General features: G+C 44.7%; 1 protein-coding gene across 1 annotated transcript in view; it reads left to right on the top strand.

Annotated features, from left to right (window-relative positions):
* The window catches only part of LOC135944600 (Krueppel-like factor 6), a 249,643-nt gene that overhangs the window by 71,935 nt on the left and 152,092 nt on the right, over window positions 1–25,616 (top strand). The gene's annotated exons all lie outside the window — the stretch shown is intronic.

Genomic DNA, 25,616 nt, shown 5'->3' with positions numbered 1-25,616 from the left:
AAAACCGGCTGCGTTTCAGCCTGTCACGCCCCGTTCGGGGATTTCTATCTCGATCCGACACCCACCCCTGAGATGTGTGAGTGAGAAGGAAAGTCGGAGTGCATTCCTGTCGCAGAGAAAATGCATTCCAAGATTCCCGCCCTCTCTCACGTGTGTGATGCTATCTGCGGCTCCTTTATTACGCGGCACAGGGGCGAAGAATTTTCTATTAGCGGTTATTGAGGTGGCGCAAAACAAGAAAATCCTACCCTTGAAATTGGATTAGGCCACTCGTCTTTTTTGTCTCCTCCCAGTGTGAGAGCGTGGATCGAAACGCAACCCCCGAGGAATCCGGCAGCCCGCACCTGAGATAAATTTAAAACCCAATTTTTCAGCTCTAGCAGAGCACGCACGCACGCAGTGGTGGTGACGTTTCTCCTTTCAAATGGAATTGCACATTAGTCAAAAGAGAGATTTTATCAAAAGCACCGCTCTCGATCCGAAAATGATTTCGCCGGCGCAAAACTTGGCTCCACTCGCGTCGGCGCTACATCCAAATTTTACATGAAGGGCAAATATAAATTTTTATGGCCAACTTGGTCGTTGAGCTGTGTGCGAGCTCTGCGAAAGTTTGGCGCGCGAACCCATAAAAATCTTGTTCATCAAACAATTTTTAGCGTCCTCTTGACACTCCCCAACTTTGCACGTTCTCATTTTCACGTTTGCCGCCGCTGTGGTTGGAACACCCGATTCTTATTTCGCGCCTCAACATGCACTCCTTGTTTGAAAGTGAAACAAGCATTAAACGGGATGTTGAGCATCATTCTAATTAATTTGGTGTTTACCTTGAAAAGATCAAAGAAGGCAAGGTTTATGAGGATTAAAATGTAAGAGATGCCCGAACAAAAAAAAAACATGAAAATTCCCAAAGGATTATTGTACCATACACTTAATTTCAGAATTTTTAAACTTTTAAATGATGTTTGACTTAAAATAATTATTTGAACGCTGGTTTTCCAAATTGCAATTAAAAAACTAAAGGATGTTAAAAAAATGTATTAATTTTCTAGAAGGAAACCTTTCTATATTTTTTATTCACTCAGTCTCAACGTTATCAAGAAGTTTAAGTTTCCAAATGCCATGAAGATAGGAATGGGCTTATGATTGACCCAAAAGATCCCATTCTTCGATTCCTCGCACTTTTGCTGGGATATTTTTCTTAAAATATTATAAAAATCCTAATTCTGGAATAAATCAATTTTTATCACACGTTCTTTTACCAGGATTTGACTGAAAGCGTTAACTGTCTGTCGCAAGCACCATTGGAGGCGAGCTTATGGAGCATTTCCCTCTCGAGCCCATTTTTTATTTGCCATACTCTCTCCCACGGGCGATCGGTCTCTGCTTGAATATGGTCGGATTAGCATTACCGGGCCGATGACAAACCTGCTCCGTGCCCGCATCGTCTCTTATTTTCTCGCCGTGCCGAGATGCAATATTTCTGCGAGCGGCTGGCACTCGGCACTTTTCTACTAGTGCGGTTTCCGCGGAAGAGCCTGCTCGAGATATCACACTCGGCGCGGCCGCGATCGTGCTTTGCATACTTATTGCCAGCCAGTGAGTGAGGATTTTTCATTCTCCTTCATTTATTTTCTCTTTCTCCACGCACACACATACCAAGGAGCATGAGCGCACGCCCGCCGGAGCAGAGAGAGAGAAAGAAAGAAAGTGAAAGAGCGCGAGAGATGAATAATAGTGCCTTATAAAACGGACTGGAATCGTAAAAATTTCAAAATAAATTCGTCCTCGGGGGATGAAAAGTGAGACTTCTGGCTGCGCGTCGCCCGCACACGCCGAGAGCCGAAATTTGAGAATCATGCTTCATAAATTTAGATTTATGACCACCAGCAGCTCTCGGGAAAAGCGAGTCAGCCCGCGAGAGCAAGAGCGCGGCCAACCCTTTTCCTTCTTTCTTCGTTTTCCCGCTATGTGATGTTTATGCAACACGAAAAATTACTTCATTTTAATATCCGCCGTGGGCAAAATGGTTATTTATTTGACATTTATTACGTGGCTCTCTTCTTGTTCCACGTGCAGCACGCAATTTTCCGAAATTCCCGATTCTTCACAATCTCCTTATTTGACTAAAAGGTGCTGGAAAATATTCATGGTAACTTCTCCATTTAATTTTGGTTAATAAACAGATATAAAACTTTTGGCAAATTGATTGATGGATTTTTTACACCAGGTGAGCATTCAGTCGTATCACTTCTGCACCATTAAAACCACCAAATTCTATGCCTTTTATGCTTTTGCACACGCCAGCCAACGAAATAAGCCTACTATGCTGCATGATTTAACATTTCGACGCATGATTCCTGCAGCTATAGTAATTACTCAGGCGCGGCAGACAAGTGCGAGAGTGCGAATCCCATAAGCCGTCGTTCGCAATGACGAAAGATGGCAAAGAATCGGCTGCCGTGATGATTACAGACTCGGAGCGAGGGTATAATAATTTCCAAATCTCTTTACCGCCGTGCTGCTACTGCTGCTGCTGGATTAATTTCGCCCATTGTGCAGTGGGTGAGCAATGGCGCGTCGCAGATGAGCAGGCAGGAAAGCGAGAGCAAATTCCAAAGGCGGGCGGAATCCATTTTGGCCATTGTTATTGTGCGTAATCTCGCGCACTTGTATAATAATAGTGAGCTATGAGTAAATCTGTCTGGAGAAGCAGCTGATGCACTTTCCGCCGCGCAGGATAAGCCACTTTAACAAAAGCCAACTCCCCATCCAGCAGGGAAAATATGAACTGCTGTGGAAAGCAAGGGCGAACACGAGGCGCGCCAGAAAATATCATTTTTCGTCATTATTGTTGCCTCGTACTTTTATTATGTCGGACGCTGCATTTGCTGCGAACCGGTAATAAATTGCATTGTTGTTGCTATTCTGCTGCTTCGCACCCCGCATGTATCAAAACTGTTAGAGGAAAGTGCAAACGTCACTCCTCCTATATGATGATCGCATAAATTGCTGGAAAGTAATCTGCAACTGAATTGTAAAACTACGACATACAAAAGAAAAGTCCTCTCCCTCTTCAGCTGAAAGTTTGGGGATTTTTTGTTTTTTACTTTGAGAGATTTTCGGGACCAAAATGCATTACGGATGAAGTCCCAGCTAATAGAAATTCAAAGTGTAGAAATTCGATTTAGCTATCTATTTTAAATAAAATGGAGAGTAATCTTCATCTCAGCAGGTACAAGAATGCGAGTAAACGGTAAGTCGCGCGGGTTGCAGCATTCAATTGTCAAGTGCATTTCGACTGAATGGAAGCTCGCTTCCTTTGTGCGAAGAATGCTATATAAAAGAGTGAAAAAACCCGGCGCCGTATGGGTGTACAGGGGGCGCGTGAGGAAAAGTCTCTTTCTGAACGATTCAGTTCGCATTGTGAGCGACTGGTGGTTGTAACTGCGCTCGGTCTTGTTTGCGCCGTTTTACCCCCTGACTCGGGCAAAGGGCAAAAATTAACGAGCAGACTGCGAAGAGATAGCAGCAGTGCAGTGCGCGAGCGATGCATTTCAAAGGGTATATAAAAAGAAGCGCGGGAGATAAGAAAAGATGTTGTTTCACTAACTAATAAAATGATAGATCTTCTTCTTCTGTTCCCTTTCTCTCGTAATAAAACAACGCAATCGGCCCGGAGAGAAAGAAGGAACGAAAGAGCAGTTTAATATCTGCTCTTGTTTTTACTCTCGCGAATGGCCGTTATGGATTATTGCTGGCTGCGCTCTCCAAATGAGCGTCTCAGATGATAAAACGTTTTATGCTGCTCGCGCGCGGTGTGTAAGATGCACTTCTCGCGAAACATTTCTAAAAGTAGCCTCTTTATAGTCATCGTGAAGAGAGAGAGCTGCGCGTTTAGAAAGAAAAAAACGCTCGCTGATAAATTCAACTGTGCAAAAGTTCCCTGCATGCTCGGCGAGAAAGGAAGAGATAGCGATATTGTTTATTGCCCGCGACTCATATAGCCGAGTGCATTTCCACGATTTTGGCAGCGCGTCTGAAAGCAGCTCGTCCTTAGCGACTTATCTGTTGAATTATTGCCAACGACGTGAAAATAACCGCTGTATTGCCATACTTTTCTTCACTGCGTATTGCTATTGTGAAGGTCGGAAATAATCTCGTCTATTAACTTGTCAACTATTCAAAGCAATTCACAACGTCATACTTGACCGCCGCAGGGCACGACTGCAAGGTAGGTGTTTAAATTTAAATGCACGAGTCTCTTCAAGACGCTCCCACGAAAAATCCTGAAAATTCCCCAAAAATTTCAACCTTTTACATTCCGATGGATTATTTTTCGCGTCTCTGCGCCAGCATGCACAGCGCATAAAATAAGGCTGCTGGTATTTCTGGCGCAATTTCTGTCGGCGGGCAGGTCAAAGGAATGCCGGCACAGCCGAGAATTTCATTCTTGGCCGCACAACTCATTTTAATTTTCATAATTCCTCCCTCAGCAATTTGCACGCACAATCCGGCCGCGTTGCTTTGTCTCCCGTGCATTTTCTCACACATCAGAGTTTTTTGGCGCGCTAGTTTTTGTTGCCCTTTTGCAAATGTCGTTGAGTGGTGGCCGCAAAGGCAGCTGCGGCTCATTGTTTCAAGAAGGCAAGCTCGGCCTGCGCTTCACAAGCCCGGCAGTCATTTGATTAAAACGCTCTGAAGCTTTTTGCTCGAGCTTAAAATAAAATTTCCGCGCGCTCCTCGCCACTTTTTGCTGCCCGGCGAGAAGAAAGAAGTTGCACTTGTAGCCTAGTAATTGCTATTTCGATTTCCATGCAGATAGGGGACTTTCAATGGGGTAGCCGGCCGGCTCGATTTGCATGGTAAAAAGTGCTCAAACACGTAATGTGTGCTCGGGGCAAGCATGCCTCCGAAAAAGAAATAATTTGCATTTTATCCGCTGAACGCAGCGAGCGGTGCATCACGCAGAGTGCGTTTGATCATTAAAGGGGGCGGGCGGACGGGCGGGAGGCTGTCCGAATTTATATCTGGTGTCACCCCGGCGTCAATGCACTTCGAGTCTATGCATATTCAAAAGAGTCTCTCCGCTCTTAAATCAACACGCTGGCAGTTTGTTGTTTCTCTGTGTACACCAAAGCGGCCCAGCCCCTGCATGCGGCGTTTTATCGGGACCATTTGATGGAACCGGCGTGTTCGGTGCTTTGAAGCGGAAAGCTGCCCGAATTTTCCATCGTTCCGGCGCGCAGAGGGCCGAAAAAGTTGGCTGTACTTTGAAGTCATTTTCGGGATATAGCCGAGAAATTCATTATTTTGTATTTACGCCAGCGCGCCTCTCTGCCTGCCTCTTTTTGAAGTGCAGTGCGGACGTGCCGGGCGAGGAAAAGCAATCAAAATGCCACCAAAATTCGCTGCGTGTGTTGGCAAAGTGTCGCAGATAGCATCGGCTTCCAAGCCGGAGCAGCCTGTGCGGTGACACACTGCTGCCCTTTTCGGATTCCACTGCTGTGCCCGCGAAATTGACTATGTCCTCTTTTCCTCCTGAAAGAGAGTGACACTTTTACCAAACACTAAGTCCAAATCTTTTCGATCCTGCTCAGAATAAAAGGAATTTCTTGTTTTCGCAACGCCTCCCAAGTTTATCAATCGCTCCTTAGTGAAGTCCACTTTATATGTCGTCAGACTGGATTTGCCAAGCGTCGAAAAACCACAGCATGGAAATCAGAAGTGAATAAGTTGCTGATTCACAGGGAACGGCTCGTTTACGAGGCTCGTAAAACAAATCCTCGCTCGGCAAGTGGAGAGTGTGTCTGCACGACCCTTGCTCGGTACACACGAGTCTTGATTACGCGACTCGCAATCCCGGCGGTGGCGGCATCAGCGTTTTCGGCCTGGAATTCCCGCATTAATCCGTCTGACGGGGTGCAATTGTGACATGGCAGACTGCAGTACCAGTATGTCGCAATAATTGAGTATGGCAGGCACACAAGCCGTCCTTTCATGAAAAACATACATCATGCGCCAGAGCTGTTTGCTTTTGTGCTCATTCTGCACATCAGCGCGGCGCGCGGCCTTTCTTTCAAGCAGCGGTGCGAGGAGAGGGTTTTCTGGAGCAAAAGGTGCTGCTGCCGGCATGGTCACGGCGTAACTTTATAAATTTCCATCCTCTCGTGCCTGACAAGGCCCCGGAAATGAATTTCCATGCGACGACAAGGGCGAGAGAATTGCAGCGCAGTGTGCCGCCGCCGCCGAGAGCATCCAGCACAGCAAGCCGGTCCGAGAATTATTCAACAGAGTGCAAACACAAAGACAATGAGCAGCGCGCAAAGCGAGAGACTGCATGGCTCTGTTTGTTGGCCTGCTGCTAGCTGCAGTGAGATGACCAAAAGTACTAAAGAGAATGACGTGTATGGAATTTTAATGTGGCCGTTGACTTCTCTCTCTCTCTCTCTCTCTCTCTCTCTCTCGTTTATTAACTTTGTTTGAAATCAAGTGCTTGGCTGGCGCCGAACAAGAGCGCGCGCAGCGTTGAGAATCGCATGCACCGCAAGCAAGCGAGAATTAATTATTATTGCGGCCCACAAGTACCTTCCAACTCGCTCTGCTGACATATTACTATGTGTGATAAACGCTGAGAATCGTCAATGAGTCTGCGGCGACACTTGCTTGCGAGTCCGGAAATTGACGTCGGCTTCCAGTCAGTGTAACACGAGCGTACTTTGCACACCCGACCCTCCCGCAATATTTCCCTTTAATACGAGATGCAATTTAAACGTCCGGAAATGAAAAATATTTTTGCCTCTCTAGCAAGTAGTCTATTTTCTCGTTAGCCGCAAATCGGAATGTGTGAGTTATGCAACCGGCAGAACAATTTGTTTCTTTTTCATTGCTTGCAAACAGTTCTTTTAGTTTAGTATCGGTATATTGCGAAAAATCGAGAACAGACACAAATCCCTTTTGCCTGACTGCGACGGGGAGCGGGCCCATTCATTCTAATAAGTCTGGTGGGCTAGAGCGGAAATTCGCCGGCGTCTCGAATTTCAGACGCTGCACCGACGTCAGAGGGCGCGTGTTCCGCCGCGCTTCCTTGCCATACTGCCGAAGTCGAATCGGAACGATCTTGTCATACATCTGTTGGAAATCAATTCGTGTGCCCCAATGTTTACAAGGCGGCAGCAAATTTACTCTTTCTCTCTCTCTCTCTCTCTCTCTCTCTCTCTCTCTCTCTCTCTCTTTCGGGCTCCTTCCTCCGCGCTACATACTTCTCTTGCGCGCATATAAAGATTTGTAGTCGTGCTCCGCCAGCCGCCATGCGAATTTTCTCCTTTACAACATATGATACCTCAGCAGCACTGCTGTAAAAGCGGAGCAATCGCAAATTCAATCTGATCCGTCCCGTCCGCCCGCGCTCTATCACTTTTCCTTTTTTCCGAAATGGAAGACTCGTTTGTTGTTGTTCCTGCGCCTTCTCTCCGATTTATTTTTGTGCCGCGCGCCCAAGCATGTACAACAATATCAGATTTTAATATATAAAACTTCTGCCTTTCTGCTTCGGACATTCACATCAGAATGTGACTAAACAGTGGCCATTGCAAGCTTTGAATCATTGCTGTATGTTTTAAGTTCAAAATTTAAATAAAATTTCAACCATTCAAACAAGTATACATTTAGACATGCAAAGTAGATGAATAAATGTTTAATTTTAACTTTTATTCTATTTAAAACGATCGAAAGCTATCTAAAATGGTTCTCGCTACGTAACTAAGAGCTTAATTCTGATCGTTATTCCCCTGCAGCATCGCAGACGTAGTTGCTGCCAAAAAAGAGTTTGAAATCGAAAACACTCTCCAGCCCCTGTAGATTCGCGTTACCTCCGTCGGCACCTGGCCCCGTATTAATCAAGCTGAAACAACTGCTCGCACAAAAGCAGTTCATGCAGGTACTCTGTATATTTATGCTGCAAATGAGATTTGCTGGAACCAATCCTTCTGGGCCGCTGCTATCTGCGGAGTAATTAATTTCGTCCGCCTGCTTTCCTCGCTCGTTCCTTTTTTGCCCGGCGCCGTCTTCTTGTCTTTTTCCCACCCACTAATCCTGCAGGGAAACTTTTTGCCGCTTTTTCCACTACTGTGTCTTATCCGTGGGTGTTCATCCGTCACTGCTGCGCCGGCTCTATGCGGCGGAGCAGTAGAAATTACCAAGATATGCACCACCAGGCTGCATCCGAGGGTGGCACCCCTGCCATGCCGCATGCTGCAGCTTTTTTGCGCCTTGTAGCGCTAGCACACATAATCTCGAGCTCGTGTCGCCGCCGATGCACCCGCTGGGGCTACTCAATTTTTCAAAGTCGTGTTCTGGAAAAATTAATTAATCATATTTAATTGGCGCCACCGCTGTTGAGCCGAGGTGTCTTTTTACCGCTCTACGCATCACCTTATTATCACGTCATTAGTTTCGCTCCATCTCGCCATCAATTTTCAGCTTTATTCCCCCGTCGCGCCCGCGTACTCTCTTGAATAAAAAATGCTGCTTCGGCCCCTGTAAGCCAATAATAAATGACGTCAAATCAAGGGCTTTATTTTAAAGATTTCCCGTTTCGAATGTAATCAATAAATGAAAATAATATAGCAAGATTACAGAGGTAGCAACCAATGCTAATTATTGGATCGGAGCTATAGCAAATTTCACTAAAGCAAACCTGCTGAAAGTCGTTTAAATATTTTTGAAAGAAATTAAAAAGCTCTATTCTACATGGATTGATTAAGAAGTGTTCGTGGGTAAAGTTTGAAGAGAAAAATGATCTCTCAAGTTCTCAAACTAGTACAAAAACAAAAAGTTCAACGCTGCAATATTAGCTGCCAGAACTTCGAGATTGAATAGGAAATCAATTCATTTATAAAATACACATGCAGGATAAAAAGAAAGAAAAACTCGAAACATTGAATGAGATCAAAAGTTTGAAGAGCATAATTTATGTTCACCGAATTAAAACACGTGTATTTCACATTTAAAAGGTAGGACTGAAATGGCACTGGGAAGTTTTTCCCTACAAACTCGCTTTGAGACCAATAATCCGGCTCGTTTCCATTAACCACTCTAACCAAATACAAATTCCATTAGCAGCTAATGAAATCATAATTATTTAAAGCTGGCCTTGATCAAAATTTAAAGCAACCCCTGGCAGTGAGCACAAATTGAAATCGCAAGCAGAGCACGAATGCACAACAGTCGAGAGAGCAGCAAGGGAGGAAAATTAGAGCGGGCCGCGCGCGCGCGCCGCTCATTAGGCAGGAATGACAATTTTATTCCGAAGGGGAAATGCCGTTTCGCATGCGACTTAATCGTCTACAAAAGAGGCAGACTCGTCGTCAACAAATAAGCCGCAGAATTCAGTGGCGGCATTAGCGCAGTTGTCGGGCGCACAAAGTGAGTGAGCGAGCGTGTGTGTATGTGCGGTTTCGGCTGCTATATACTCTGGAAACAGCAGTCTGCCGCCGTCTGCCACACTCGAGATAATATAATGATAATAATATGAATTTCACTCCGTGTTGAGTCTTCCCACTCACACACACGCACTCCGCCGGAGCAGAGCAGAGCAGCGAGAGGCGGGAATGTGACATGGCGTCGTATTGATTAAAAGTGCCATCATCACGCGCGGCGCCGAGTGTGCATATGCACGCGGGCGGGCGGCCGTGGCGCCAAACACCCCACAGCTACCTGACTGGAGCGCCAGACATCATTCATGATCTATTCGCGTGCGCCATGACTCACATAAAAATTCGGCCGCTCTCTTTCCTTATGTGTGTGTGTGTGTGCCGGCGTCGCCGTAAAAGGTCAATAATTCTCCACCTCGATTTTATGGGTCGGCCCCGCGCCGCACGTGGCCAGCCTCCCTTGCCAGCAGCACACACAGCAATAGCGTGCATGTTTTCGGCCTTGGCGCGTTCGTCAATTTTCCTAATGAACCGAAAAGCATCTTGGTCCCATTCGGCTGGACAATAAAATTTAATGGCGAAAACGGCGCGCATTATACTGAATGCGACCGCCAAGGGTGGAAAGCCGGAATAAAAGGGGTACCGTCCGCGCGAAGATAAAGAGAGATAGAGATATATAAATAAGCGGTCTCCGTGCTTTCAGCTCATAGGCAAATACGTCTGCTTGGGGATGTGAATAATAGGCACTTTTCCGCTTGGAAATTGCCGCAAACAAACTCTGCCTATTTTTGTATTTCAATAATATTCCGTCAGAAATAACTCCTCTGGAAAAAATGTTTGAATAAATATGTATGTGTCCAATGGGATGGAGAGGGTTTAACTATTTATCTTTTCAGTGTTATTTTCATGCGTCAATCAAAATGAGTTTTTACATGTATTTTCTTAGTGAAATAGTTTTATCTTCTGGAAAAATAAACCTTCATCGTAGTAACAATTTTGAGCAAGTTCTTACTCATTTTTTTTTCTTTTGGAAGTATTTTATTCAATTTCGAAATTGAGGCTATTATTTTTATACAAAATATAACACTTCGTATTAACCTAAAACACATATAATATGGTTTTGGGAAATTTTGAAGGCAAAATAGATCACACTGTAGGCACAGTAATAATTGCTGACTTTAGTAGATTCCATATTCAAAAATATTTTGGTAAAAATGACACCACAATTGCACATACATATTTGAATTGTTTTAAACGGTTATTAACGGATTAGGAAAATAATTTCTTTAAAATTATCATCAATGCAGTATTAAGTGAGAATCGTACATGTTTAGCACTTCAATTAACAGGATAGGGACAGAAAGAACAGACGATTATCTTCAATTCGTAATATCAACAGCTTAAAACATTATTCCACTCAATTGATCTTATGAATTTTAGTTTCAATGGAAAAAATAAACAAAATATGGTGAAATTCATCAAATAAACTGTAAATATTTAGGCGGAAATTGATTTTAGTTTGTGCCCAGGAAAAGCAGTTGAATTTTGGCTAATTAGTTGATTTGTGTGTGCGAAATATGCTTAAAATTACATAATCTGCACTCGTAGCACGTTCCACATTAAAAAAGACGAAAATAATACTCGTTACAACCCTTAGTGTGGATTTCGCAACTCAAGGAAAAGAATTATTTATTTAAGAAACACTTACAAAGCATAAAACTGAGTTTTTTTATACTTTCTGTTTTTGCCACCACTTTCCACCGGCTACATTTTCGAGGAATTCGCCGGTTTTTCCCCCGAGCCCGACTTTGGGGTGGAGGCAACACGCAACACACTTTCCCTTCTAGCTGCGTGTGCGAGTAATCAAATTACAATTGCGCGCCTCCAAATAATTTGTCTCGACCCATTTAAAGGGGCGAACCGGAGCCAACGGCGCATGCAGACTGGTCGGCGGGCGAACGAGCGAGCGAGCAAGCGAGCAATTTACGTACATAAAAGTAATTGAAATGTGAAAGAGGCTCTTGATCCAGTTGGCACGAGCTCCAATTCGGCCAGCCACCCACCCACACACCCGCCCTCCGCGCCTCTCGCATGCCCGAGACTAAACGACCAACCGACGGACTGTACACACACACCCCCTGGAAGCTATGCAGGCAGCGGATTCCCAAGGCAAAGCATGCCAAAATATCCTTTCTTTGCCTTTCTCCTCTGGTGCGCGCGTGTAACTGCCGCCGCTTTGTATAATATCTCGGCTGGTGGGAAGCACGCGCGCGCGAGATGAGCAGCGGCAGCCCTCTCATCTCTGCCTGCAGTTGCAAAACTTTTTAAGCTCAAAGCACACACGCGTTGAGGGCTCTCTCTGCCCTCTTCTCGTCTCGTTGGGCAAAATTTTATGCCCGCTCATCCGATGTCGTTTCAGATATCAAGCCCAAAATATTATTTCCAGGCAGCTGGGGAAATTCTGAGTGTGTTTTAAATTTTAAGTGTGTTCATTCGAGCATCTGCTGAAAGCTGATTGTGCCAACCAATTCTTCTAAAAAGCGGATTGATGTTATATGCTCTTTTGTTTGAACAATTTTAAATTCTAAACTGTGCATTTGTCAAAAGAGGATCAAGACACGTTGAACATTCAGATTTTGCCAAATTTATTGAAAATTAAGTGCAATTTCACCGTTACATGTTTCCCTCAATGTTTAAGGGTGTATGCCTTATGACGGGAATAAATTAATTCCTGTTTAAACTAAAAACAAAACAAAGAACAATTTTAATCAACAAGGAGACAAATCGAAGCCTACATTCCCTGATGTTTTATTTGTTCTGATACTGTTATAAAATGTCATTGATACTGCATGATCTAAATTTGACTTTTATTCTGTTTCAGGTATGTTGGAAAAGCCTTTTTAGCTGTCAGGCCCGGGTGTCATAATTTAAAGTAAGACATCAGAATAAAATATATTTATATCAGTAAGCCATCACAAGCCATCAGTTAAAATCGAGTTTTTTTTAACAAAATGGTTATGTTTTGCCCTTCTGATAGTATTGCAAGGTAAACTCCATTACCACCCTCGGTGTTTACTCGTGGCTTTTCAATTAGTCGGAGCTGGTGTGAATTTATCAGCAGACAAACAACCCAACTTTTTGCCCGCGCGTGCAAAAATATTTGATGTCATTGCTCTCTCCGGCTTTCGGCTGGCACACACTGTTTTCTCACTTTACCATTATAGTGAATGAGTGCGTACATATGTAAACGCCACGCACATAACAAACTGCGTATATAAAGTAGTGGTGGCCATTATTTTCGGTGCATCTTTATGGGCCGAATCTCTGGACGGTTTGCGCTTGCCCAGACAGAGAGAACGCACCCCATATAATAATGTCGCAAAATAGTAGGAAGCGAGTGTCTCCTCCAGTGAACTACGACGGCGGTCCCTTTCGCTTTATCCCCTTATTAAACGCAATGTTGATGAGCGCACAAAGGATTTTTATTCCGCCATAAACGTCTTTAATGGCCGGCTGCATGGCCGTTTATTTGTGCCGAATAATGAGCAAAAACTGAAGATTGGCGAACAACAAAATAAATCTTTACGGCCGCGGGCGAAGACGACGGCGGCTTTTTTGGCAAACTCGGCTCTCGGGCCGTTGATGGCCACTCTTGAAATTGTATTCATTCCTTATCGGATTTTGCCGCAATTATTTTTCACGCTCGAATCTCTCTCTCCATTTCGTTTTCAATAAGCAGCGCTCGAATTAGGCAACATCTTGGCGCTGTAAATTTTCTCCAACTGCCACTTGAAGTGGGCAAGCAAGCAGCGCGTTTATTTTTATTGTATGCTCAGCTTGTGCGGCGAGTTGTTGATAATTAGAAGTTATAAACAAAAGCAGCAGCGTGATGAAATATTGAGCCCTCTTAGCATGCACAAGGGCTGTCAGCTGAGCAGCGGCAGCGCGCGGGGTTGAAAGCTCCCTCCCTCCCTCCCTCTCTCTCTCTCTCTCTCTCTCTCTCTCTCTCTCTCTCTCTCTCTCTCTCTCTTCTCTCTCAGCTTTTTTGGTTGGCTTTGCTGTGAATGGATTCGCATATATAGCACGTGGCTGCAGGCCAAATATAAGAGGGTTGCTTGCTTTTGCTCTTCTGGTCGGGATTGTGTACTGTACACCAGCCAGCCAGCCACATCATATTTCTTGTACCCTCTAGCAGGAGCCAGAGAGCGCGCAGCATTTTTTGTTTAGCCATCCCCCAACACATTGTCTCTCACGCAGTTACTAACTTTTTTGAGCTGTTAAAGTTGAATGCGTTTCTGCGTGCTCTCTCTCTCTCTCTCTCTCTCTCTCTCTCTCTCTCTCTCTCTCTCGCTCTCTGCTCGTGCTGCCGCATTCGGAGAACAATAAATTATATGCCAAAACTGAATTAAGCCGCTCCGGCAAGAAGTTTCACTTTTAATGAATTTTGGTCCGCCCTGCTCCTCTCTCGTCAAATTATTCAAATGTAAAACACACCGGCGAACCCAGCTAGCGAGCGCTAAGGGCAAAACTGGCTGCAATTTTAATTAATTTGGAAAACGATCTGCTTAATTACTACTCTTTGGGAATTTAATGACAAAACAGAAAACATGCCCATTTATTGGGATCGTTATTAAAAATTTCACTTTCAAAATGAGACATCGAAGATTCAACGTTAGGAGATTAAATAGTATAAACATCTAAACAGTAAAATTACGAATATTGACAGAGTTTATAAGCTAAAGGACGATAATCTTATTGAATAACAATTTTTAAACTCTGCTTAGCACATCCCGTGGGCTATGAGCCCAATAACAGCGCTGAGCGGAAAATATAGGGCCCAAGTGGCCGCAGAGGAGCTTCGGCCCAATCGTGGCCATCCTTCCGCCTCCCCGCACCAAGATCTTTTATTATGAAACGACTGACATTTATCCCTAAAGCCACCGGAAAGATGCGAAAACCAGCATGTGGCGAGATCCCAGAAATGCTCAAATATATTTTGGATTAATGGAATTAAAATTAGTTTGAATTGAATTTAATCATTCATTTCTTTGATCGTCCAAAGAATGCCTTCATAATGCAAGCCAATAACGGGCTGGATAAGCTATCAAATTTTCAAATAAAATGAAGTTATCGAAACACCTGATTAATCAAGATATGGCTATATTTTGATTAGCGTCCTGTTAAATGCTCATTTTCTTCTAATGAAAAATTGCTTGTCTCAATAAACTCTTGAAATTATGAGAGGTGAAAGTAGTGCTTTCAGCTAAATTTTCCCTGGCAATATCGATATCAGGCGGAAGAGCTGCACTCTCGAAGCTAATGCGTGTTTTGTACCGAAATTTTTCGTCCAAAAAAGGGTGCTGCTGGTGGAAAAGTGAGCAATTTTGTCGTGCAAGAAGATGAAATTCCCAGCACTAGTAGTCTGCGTGCGTCTTTCGCTATCTGCCTACTGCTGCTGCTTCTGCTCTGAGAAAGGAAGAGAGTGGCATCATTATGTGAAAGCATGTGGGCTCTCTCTCTCTCGCCGAATACCAAGGCATATCTTGCACGAGTCTCGCCAGGAATGCTCATCTGCAACCCCTTTAGCGTCGTCGCCTCTCTCTCGCCCGCCAGCCCTCGCCATGCACGGTGAAAATGACTTGATCTTTTTTTAATACCAGCGCACTTAATATCTCATCCTTTTATATTATCGTTCCTGCGCGAAAAAGATTTTTAACCTTTTAGCCCGGGCTTTCTCACTCTCGCCTGCTCTCTTTGGAAAGGCCAAGAGGAAGAGGTGTTTTCTGCGGGGGTGAGTTATCAGACGGCAGGTGTTGTAATGGAGGTGCCAGAGATTTAAAGTCGCGGGCCGCATTAAAATTCATATTTGGTAAAAGCAACCGGGCCATTATTCCTCCAATTACGGCTGGCTAGCGCTCTCTCTCTCTCTCTCTCTGCTCTCTCTTGGCAAAAACTTTCCCGCGAAATCCTCGTGCCAATAAATTGGAAAAGTTTCGGTCCGGCGTTAAGGGTGAGATATTTCGTTCCATAAATATGCCGCGAATTTTTCTACCAGGGCGTGCTTAATATTAAGAACAGCATGTGCACGTAGGGCGCATAAAATTTTTTTGCAGAAATTTATTGAGCGTGCCAAGCAAAGCCGTTTGATCTCCGGAGAGCTGTTTACGGTAATATTATGCATGGAACTGCAACGCGCTCCATTTTGAGCGGACACAAAAAAGGGACGCAAATTCCTCTCTTTCTGACATCATTCATTACGGAAGATTAGAGAAAGGTCAGAATGCCAGTGTTTTCTCCCTCTCTTATCGGATCATAAGTAATTCACAAAGGGAAGGCATTCTTTTGAAATCTAAAATTGTTTTTCTCCAGCAGCAGCATCACCGGCATGCTCTTGCAATTTATTCAAAGGAGGGGCGCGAGTGGAATGAAATATTAGTTTATTTTTTGGCTGCGAGCACACAGCCTCCTTAACTGCACTCCTGAGCTGGCATCATTGCACGCGCACATCCATTTTATTCCGTTCTGCCGACGGGAAAAATACAAGGAGAGCAGTTCCATCCGATGGAGAGAAAAGTGCTCAAGATGCACTTTTAATCTGGGAGAAATATATGGCCGACAGCAGCAGCACGGAAAATGATTAAAATAATTAAAAAAAGGAGAAAGCTTCGCGCCGAGCCACTCAATTTAATGGAAAATCACCCCTTAAGAGGACGATTTCAATTTTCTCGGTCAGGAAATGGTCTGCACCCTTTTGCCAGCAAGTTTTTCGCGAGCTTACACGTTTCTGAATAAAATTCGACCCCTCTATCCCCTTAATCAGCACGCTCTCTAATTTCATTAATTAAGTCGTAAAAATGTCGTTAATCCCGTCTGGCTGGTGAGCCACCCCTTTTATACAAAACCCCGTTCTGAAAAAATAGTGAAGGGAACCTGAGTGTCTTGTTGGCCCAGGGAGTCCTCTCGCCTCTTTAGCTTTAATTTCGCTGAGTGGTGGTCAGTCAGCAACTCTGGCAATGGTCTGCTTGCTCGCACTCTTATCTCTCCCCGCAAACACAACCTTTCGCCCCTCACGGCTAGACTCCTGAGCCATCGGCAGCTGCTAATTTTTATTCCTTGCCTGCCAAAGTTGACTGCTCACACAGCTGCCAATTACGCCACCAATTAAGTCGGGTAACAAATTTATAAAAGGCATAAATTTTTGTCCAGTTTTTAATATTAAAATTTTATGATCTGTGAAGAAACAGGGGAGTTTTTAATATAGTTGCACGATCATGGGGAATTTTATCTTGCGGTCGGTTCACGATCCGAGTTGTTGATGGCGAAAATTAAACGGCTCAGAGGTCTACTTCAGCTAGGGGCATTGCCTCCACCCCCTCCCAGCGGCTCCTTATTGCTTCTGCCAGAGAAAATATAAACCTTTATGCCGGCTGACCCTATCGGAGAATACCTTACAATAAAAAGTTCTCCGTCTTCGTCTTGCTTGCTTGTGAGTGTGTAATATAATAAAAATACGCGCCAGCCAGCCAGCCAGCCCACCCGCCCGCCTTCCTCCCGCGCCCCCGACCGCCACCCCATAATATGATGCTTTCCCGATGACGCGAAATACATATAGCAGACTTTTTTACTGCACACCGACGTGGACGCCGGCGGATGATATAATAAATAAATACGGCCTGCTTGCCGAGCGTTTTTGTAGCGCTGTAAAACGTGTGCACTCTTCTATTACGTCAAAACCTTGAAAAGCAACCCGCCTCGCAGGTCTGCGCCGAACGTATTCAACCCTTTGAGCTGCGCTGCATGCTGGTTGCCGCGATTTTCCAACGATTTCTCTCCGTTTGTGATGTAGCGCGCGGCGCACAGCATAATCCACATTGCGGGAGCAGCTATTTATCATCGCTCAGACAGTAAATTTCATGCATGCACGTTCGTCGCGAGAGAATCTCTTCATTCGAATGTAACATCAACAACACACTCTCAATTTTTTGCAACTTTTACCGACGCGAGCGGAATATTCCATTTAGAGCCTTTTGAATTTCGCATCCTTCAGCATTTTATTGAAATGTTATTTTCGTTTTCCACTCTCGGGGCAAACTTTCTTTTCTTCCGCGCAAACAAAGTTGTGCCAGTTGTGCCATATTATTGTACGCAAATCACTTTGCTTCTTTTCTGGCGGAGATGAGCCAAGAAAACGCGCGGAGATAGAAAATGCCGCAGGCGCATTTCACACGCTGTTGTTTTTTGCGCTGGCTCGCCGGTAATCCCTGCCGAGCACGATGATGAAAAGCAGCTACCAATAACTTTTCGCTCCTTTGTTTCCCGATCAGATGACATCGAAAAATGATAAGAGAGCAACGGGGATGAGATTAGAAGAGCTGGGCGTCGCGGTGAACGGCCGCTCCGCAGCAAAGACAAAAAGCAGTAATATATCCGTCAGGCGAAACATTCGTCGGCGTTCACGTTACGTTCGGGGCACACGGCGCTAATCTAGGAGGCGCCTCCGAGTCTGCGGGGGAGAAAACAAACATATACAAACGAGCGCCGTCGCCGCCGCCGCCGCCGGAATATTATATACGCCAGCTACCCCGTCTCTCTGCATAGCAGTCTGCTGCACCACGCTATCATGCCGGCTGCCTGTGCCGAGGCCAAACACGCAGCCACGCGACCGACCTAAAAAATATCCGCCCAGCCACGTAATCATGCTCATTCCCAGTATTTTTTATTCTTGGTGCGGCAAATACCTGGAAACGGCGTCACTGCTCCCGCCTGGTCTTTCCCAGAAACGATTAAATTGGCCCAATTTACTAGATTCTTATCACTCTGCAACTGCTATTATACAATTTTTAAACTTTTTACTTATTCTGTCTGCGACCCAGAGGGAGAGCTAGCCGGATGACGAACTCGCGTGGTGTACTTTTTACAGCTGCAGTTCTAAAGCAAATAAATTGCGTTAAACTCTGCGTTGTTTAAGTTAGATAAAATAGCCATCACAGATTTTTTTGTCTTTCAATTTTGCAAGAAAAGTATTCTGCAATATTTATTTGCCGTGCAATAAAGTTCATTCAAAATGAAATTATTTTATATACGAGGTAGAAGTCTGATTTTTTTCATCGCCCAGAAAATGATTGGGATATCAGACAGACATTTTACCGACGCTTAAATTATAAAGAACATTACTGCTTGAATCGATCTGGAAATTTTTTATTTGCCGATAAATTGTTGGCAAAAGCGTTGAATATGACAGACGAACACTCAGTCAGAATATCCACAGAAATACACTTTGCACATATTGAAAGCCGTGAAAGCAGCTTTGAAAATAAAAATAAATATCAAAGCCTTTGTGAATAAAGCCATGCACGCACACGCTTTGCTACCTCCTTTCAGAAATTAATCGCGAGCAACAAAGACGCGTGGTGTATGGTAAACAGGAAAAAATTTCTAATTTTAGTTCCTGGAGAGGCGTACGCGATATTGAGTTTTTCAGAGCACATGGGTGGCCGTTGGCTCTGCGACTGTAAACACACAAATTGGAAGCCATAAAACGCGCGAGCTAACGAGATGATTAGCCATAGACGCATACAACTCACAATATGCCCCCAACTCGCGCACAGACTGCACACATACCACAGTGTTGCGGCTGGAAAGTTCTCGCGCTGTACAGATTTTCAATAACCGTATTGGATTTAACGTGTGTGTGCGGTGTATTTTCGTCGAGCTGCGCAGTCTTTGAGCCGAAAAACGAAGCTAATGGTTTCCACTGGTAAAAAACAAAGGGTGCTCGCTTTTGTGAGCCCGTGGGAACTGGGAGAGAGCGATGAAGTGATACCGACGTCGGAATATAAGGCTTTCCCAAGCCCCTACATCATCGCACGTTCGCTTTTCGGCTGTGATTTTTATGGGCCGCCGCCGCGACAAAATTTGTGTGTGTCGTTAAAATCGAGGAATAAGGCCGTGATAACTGAGAGATCAGTTTGAGGGTGGTGTATCCCACAGCATTCTGTGAAGTAATGTGCGTATGAGATCATTTGGAGCCGTCAAGCGGAACAAATCTTGACGAAAATGTGAACGAGCGTACAAATGGGGTAAAAAAGTATATTATGGCCCGGCTGTTCCACTCGTCATTTTTCGCACTTTTTATTGTGAAAGTTCTTCTGTAACGCGTTGGCATGTTCGAATATTTTATTGCTCAGCCAAGTGTAAATGATCTCGAGATATTAATTGCCTGAGTGGACAGGTTATTCATCAAGTTTAAATGCTTCTGAAAGACTGCGTCGATCGCGGCATCGATACATTTAAATTATTTTTAGTCAGTTGACAGCCGCGTAAATTCGGCGAATGAGTCATCTCGGAAAACCTGAAATACACACACACACACACACACACACATTCGCCCCCTTATTAAACACGGCCAGGTTTTTAAGGTTGAGAGGATCAAAATTACCGAGCAAGAGCAAAACGCCGCACGTTTGTAACCGCTATGCGAAAGAGAGACGCACGTGTGTGTACAAACGACACATTCTTTGCGTAATCGGATAATGCGGTGTTGTCGCTGTCTCACTAATTAATTTCACACACTCATCCCGGCTCCGGCTAGTGCTAGATTAAACAAAGCCGCTCACTGTGCAGGCGCAAAACCTCAACGAGATTTTTCCCGCTGTCCCTGCTCGCATGCCTGCTGATTTAATTATTGCCGGCACGCCGCTCACGGCTGATATTTACCTTTTCATTAAAGTGAAAAACCGCCGAGTTGTGTGAGTTACGCTTTCACCCTTGCCCGCCGCGACCGATTCCAAAAGTTAAGTTATCATTATTAGGCTTATTCCTCTCGGTCCCTTTCCCTGCTCTCATCCAGATGATTATGGCGGAATGCTCCCCCTTTGTGTTTCTGCAGCGGCACGATATCTCATCGTAAAACAAAACGACGACAACTTTTAAAGCCTGCCGGCTTATTAAAGAAATTAAATTGCGTGCACTTTACATATACGCACAGGCTTTTCTCTCTCTCTCTTTCTACTCCGGCGGCGCATCCTTGTGTGGAACTGCGCGCGTCCAATGTAAAAAAGGATCCGCAGCCTGCTTTTTATTTATTTCCAGCAAAGCCGTTTAATGCATCTTTATTTTCAGCAATAAACATGGAAATCTAATTATACGGGCTTTGTTGTTTCATGTGAGCGGCGCATTTCACTCTGGCTTGTCTGCGCGCGCGACCATTACTGCCGCCGCGCCGCTTTTGCTCTCTCGCGCCTAGCACTTTTTTCCAATTTCACAAAACGGCTAGGCTGCATTATTCTTACATTTTCTTTTATTTCGTGTCGTTGCTTTCAACTACTGGCTATTAATTTCCAATTCCAAATCTCGGTCTCAACACAATTTGCATGCGGAGGGCACAACGCTCGTATTAGTACCTCGGGTTGGCCATTCTAGACACCAGCGCATCTCTGATTTTTTGTTTCATTTTTTTCTTACTTTCCCGTGGAAATGAAATCCTGGTCCAAGATTAATTTAAAGTTAAAACAAAAACTGCAACTAGAACGGTCGTAAATTAGTAAAAATGGACGGTATTTTTTAGACAGATAATCAACACATTGTCCGATAAATATAATTTCGGAGGATATTTCAAATTGCCGACCCTTTTGCATAGTCATAACAGTTGAGTGGCACAGCATGGTGTATACAGCCTCTTTCATATTATCTGCATGTTGTGCGCCGACGACGACAGCCTGCTTGGAAATTAGTATCAATGTGTGCGGCGAATTTTAAAATTTAATAAACAGCTTGTTGGTTGTGCGCAATAAAAACGCGGCTCGGCGCCCGGTGGGTGAATAGCCGGGTATTTTTGTAAACGTTTTCATGAATGGGAATTCTCTCTCGTTCAGCGAGATATGCAAATGAAAGACCGTAAACCATTTGCAACTTTGAAACGCGAGAGAGCAAACACACGTTCGGCGGCCGAGAGTAGAGTAAAAGCTGCGCGCACCGAGGCAAATGCTGCTGCCGGAACAATTATCTTTCCTCGTTGGCACAATGGCACCTAATTAAGCAGCAATTTATTGCCCTTTGTACATGCAGAAGCGCCAATCTCTGCATGCGCGCGGATCCACATTCTTGAATTTTTAATTCGCGCTGTGCACGACGATTATTATCAGGATTCGCTCTGATGGTGACTGATGGGCGGCACGGATGGTAATATTGTCAACCGAGAGAAAACGGCTGCAATAATTTTTAATCAGCGTGGAAACTTTTGATGAGAATGTCTATCGGTGCTTTTATGCTGCGCCATCGTTAAAAGAAATGGCTATAGGCAAAGCAAGGCCTCTAAGGGTTAGTTTTTAATGAAAAATTAAACATGCTGGGAAATTTTATAAAGCCTGCCCAAACCAGAAGAGAAATAGTGCAATGGAACAAAGCTCCTCGTTTCGCAATATTGGTCTTTCCAGCAGTCACAATACTGATTTAATTAAACCATCATCCCACATTCCCGGTTGTTGTATTTCCTCCACGCAAATAGCGTCTCTTTGCTAATTAAAAAGCTGCGGTCAACATACCCTTGTATCAAGCAGCTTGATCGGAATGCACGCAATTATGGAGCCTTTGTATTCACTGTCGAGTGCTGCTCATTGGAAAGCAGCGTTCCGAGAGTCGCGGGTGCGTGAGTGGCGTGCACAAATAATTCATCGCGCAGTATAGACGGTGACGCGCGCGGTAATAACAAAATTGTACGCTGCACATTGCACCCGACCCGTTGCGGCGGCGGCTATCTTTAACCGGCAGCCAGACGGGTAGACGGACGCATTTATTGGACCGGCACACACACACACACACGGCTGCGGCTCAGTCAATGGAAATCGATGCCGTTCCTTGCTCCGAGAAAGGGTCTCTCAGTTTTGCGTGCGATGTGGGCCAAACTTCTGATTAATTTAACTGCACGAAACAAAACTGCGATCGACGCCAAGAGTAAAAGGGGGAAAGTGCGAGCGAGACCAGGCTCGATCGATACGTCTGTGACATTTGTAGTTTGTTTCTTCAAGCAAAAAAATATAATGAGGCTGCCGTTCTATTCAAATAAGTGAGGGTTTGTTTCATTTTGAAAATATCCGAATGCCCTATATTTTAAAAAGCGCAGAAAACCTGCTGCTTCTGGGCCCTGACTAATCGATAGCTGCGAAATTGCGTCTGGCTGACGGGCGGATTCTCCGACTTTTTTCCTTTTCGCTGGTCGACGTGCGACATAAAATTTTAAATGAAACGTGGCAAGTCAAATAAAATATAAAAGGACTTGCTCCGGGATGATAAAAGTTTGATAAGGGAACGCGGAAGAAAAATTTATTCAAATAGACAGCCAGGACTGGTTTTTGTCGGCTGACTGAGGGATGCATGCATGGAAATTCCGAGCCGTCGACACGAGATTGGAGCCGAGCCATCCATCCGTCTATATTCCGTATTGACTCGCCGCAGCCGGGGCAGAATGAATTTCTTCTTACTCGATCTCCGAGGCCGTATATTAAGGTAGTGTGTTTTGAATATATTTTGTGCATTCGTTCACGCTCGCCTCCTTTTGTGTCGAGGCGTTCGTTTTAAGGAGAGCTCATGGGCGGAGGATTCGAATTTTATTTATTACACAAAGGGCTGCGTGCGGTGTCGTGCGGCTCATTCCAAATTTAATTTTGTCATCCACGAACGCATGGGCGGACCAGCGTAACAAAATTCTGTTGGGCCTTCGAAAATTGGATCCCTTTCTTTTGTCTCCTGAATACAAAAAAAAAACACTACATGTTACCGACGAGCGGTGGTGAGAGTTGTGTTGCACTGCCACGCGACCGAAAGGCGGCTGATTGACTCGCCGGCGTCCGTCAGTCCACTGTCCATGTGTACGGAATGATGAATGGAGCAGTGGTGACGTCACGCGCCAAGGGTCGTGCCTTCATTAATGTAGTCTAATCAATCACCGGCAACGCCGCTGCGGTCTGTTAATTAAGCGTCTGGCGCCGCGATTGTCCGTGAAATGAGCCCAATTGGGCCCAAAATTCCCGGTGCAAGTCCCCCGTGGCGAGAGCAGCGACCTAATCACACACTCACATGTGTATGTGTTGACTCGTCCTCGATTGCTCGATCAATATTGCCTGATCACCGATGTTGCCCACAGGGCTCGCAGTTTCAAATCATTAGCTCACTATACTTTTGAGTGGATTAGCAATTTGTCGGGGGTCAACACTCGTATTAACATGGGACGAGGAGTGTTTGTGAAGCTAATTCCGGTTTAACACGAACTGTGCTTTGAATCCACCCACTCTTTTTTCGGAATATGCGAGACACTGATTAAACATTCATCGTTCCACCCAATCAACTGCTTTCTAATAATAGTCGAGGCGCAATCAAATTCAGCGCAAGAGGGAAGATAACGCAATTAATGGACAAATTTATTCACAAGACGCCGGAATGAAGTCGGGAGAGCTGCCGAGAGATCAGCAGGTTCATATTAAAAAGGCTTTGTTATTCGCGTCACATAATAGCGATGGCGGCGGCGACGGCGGCGGAGTGGTGACATAGCTGCGCTGCCGCAGGAATCTCCTTTGTGAGAGTGAGTGTGCATATGAATATACAAAGAGGCTAGCCTCCAAGGCTGACTTTGGCGCAGCAAATGCGATATGAAATATTTCGTAGCCGGCCGCGTGTGCAGGTAAATTTCCAGCTCGCACAAAAGAATAAATTATTAAATAGACGGTGCCTGCCTTTTAACCTGCAGCCGCTTAAGTGGCCGACAAAATAGCTGCTCGTCAGGCAAGCGTGCACATGCATAGGGCTAAGAGAGAGCGGCGGACGGGATTAACAAGGGGTGCATGCACCGCCTCTCTACCTGCTTGTTGACGACTTGTGTGTCAATTGGCCGCTTCCTTTTGATGAAACTCGCTGCTTCAAAGCCGGATCAGTCGCAGGAACGGCATCTCAGCAGCCGTCTCGGGATGTGAAACGTAGTCTAATTTAATAGGGGGCATTCGATCTTCGCTAAAAAAGACCAAACATTTTAATCCCTTGACACCGAATTCAGAAACGAAAGGCATGTATTTAGGGGCTGTATTAAATTTATCATGATGATTCATCTCATCAAATAAATATATTTTCTTACAGGCAAAATACCGAGGGGAAAATTTCGTAGCAACAAAAAATATAAATTATTTCTTCTGGAGATTTCAAATATCCCATTCATAAAAACACCTTTTTCACGTCCCTAATCATATTCTCCGCTCCCCACTCACTGCCATTCGCATGTCTCCTAAAAAGATTTCCGTGTTCAGCGTTGGGTGACACAAGCAGCGAGGAATTCACGTAAAAAATGCTTTAAATCTCCCCTCAGCCGGCTCTGAGGAGGAAATTTTCGGACCTGACGCATATTAGGGCCTCTCCAAATATTTCTTGCTCCATAGAGTGTGGCGGAAGGGTTGCAATTGCGGCTGGCAAGAAGTTTCCCTGGGGAAAAACAAGCGAAAATTGTTTCCTATGTCAGAATAATTCAGGATTAAAATATTTACCTGCTGCGCTGTATAATTTTCTATTGTGCACGCGAGGCGCCAGCAACCGAGAGTAAAAACCGCAAGAGCCATTATATTATAACTCTGCTTGTAATAGTCGGACTTTATGTGCGAATGTGCAGAGATGCGGTGGCGAGAGCAATAAAATTGCCAGTGCTCGAGAGGCAGCTCCGCAGGAAAGAGGAAACTCGACGCAGTCAGGACAAATGCACTTCCACCTCCTTGGAGGCATAAAAATGCATTGTTATTGTCGTGGTAATGGGCCGCTGCAAGTGGGAGAAAAATTCAATTTGTCCTGATAATGGATTGCTGCCATTCATGCTGGGGGCGTGAAAAATATATTAATTTTTCAAACCTCTCCAAAAAGAAAGAAATGGAAATAAATCCAAGTTGAATTGAACCCGTTTTACTATTTTTTCTGAACGCTCAGCTAAAAGCTTTCTACACAAAATGGGGAGGAAATTTATTAAAAATATTATCAGTGCAAAAAATAAAATCTTTTCACGCCCCCGTTCAAAGGAGATCGTCACAATTTCACAAAAAGTGCTGAGCTCGGCAAACAGCGCGATAAATCAGTCTCTTGGCTCGTCCTACCAGTGACATGCTCATTTTTATATAACGTATTCGATTCGATGCGAGCCGAATGATTTTTGACTCCTAT

The sequence above is a fragment of the Cloeon dipterum genome, chromosome 4 (genome assembly GCF_949628265.1).
Source record: "Cloeon dipterum chromosome 4, ieCloDipt1.1, whole genome shotgun sequence".
NCBI classification, from domain to species: Eukaryota; Metazoa; Arthropoda; class Insecta; order Ephemeroptera; family Baetidae; genus Cloeon; species Cloeon dipterum.
Note: the sequence above shows the minus strand (reverse complement) of the source record. Positions and strands in the feature narration are given on the sequence as shown.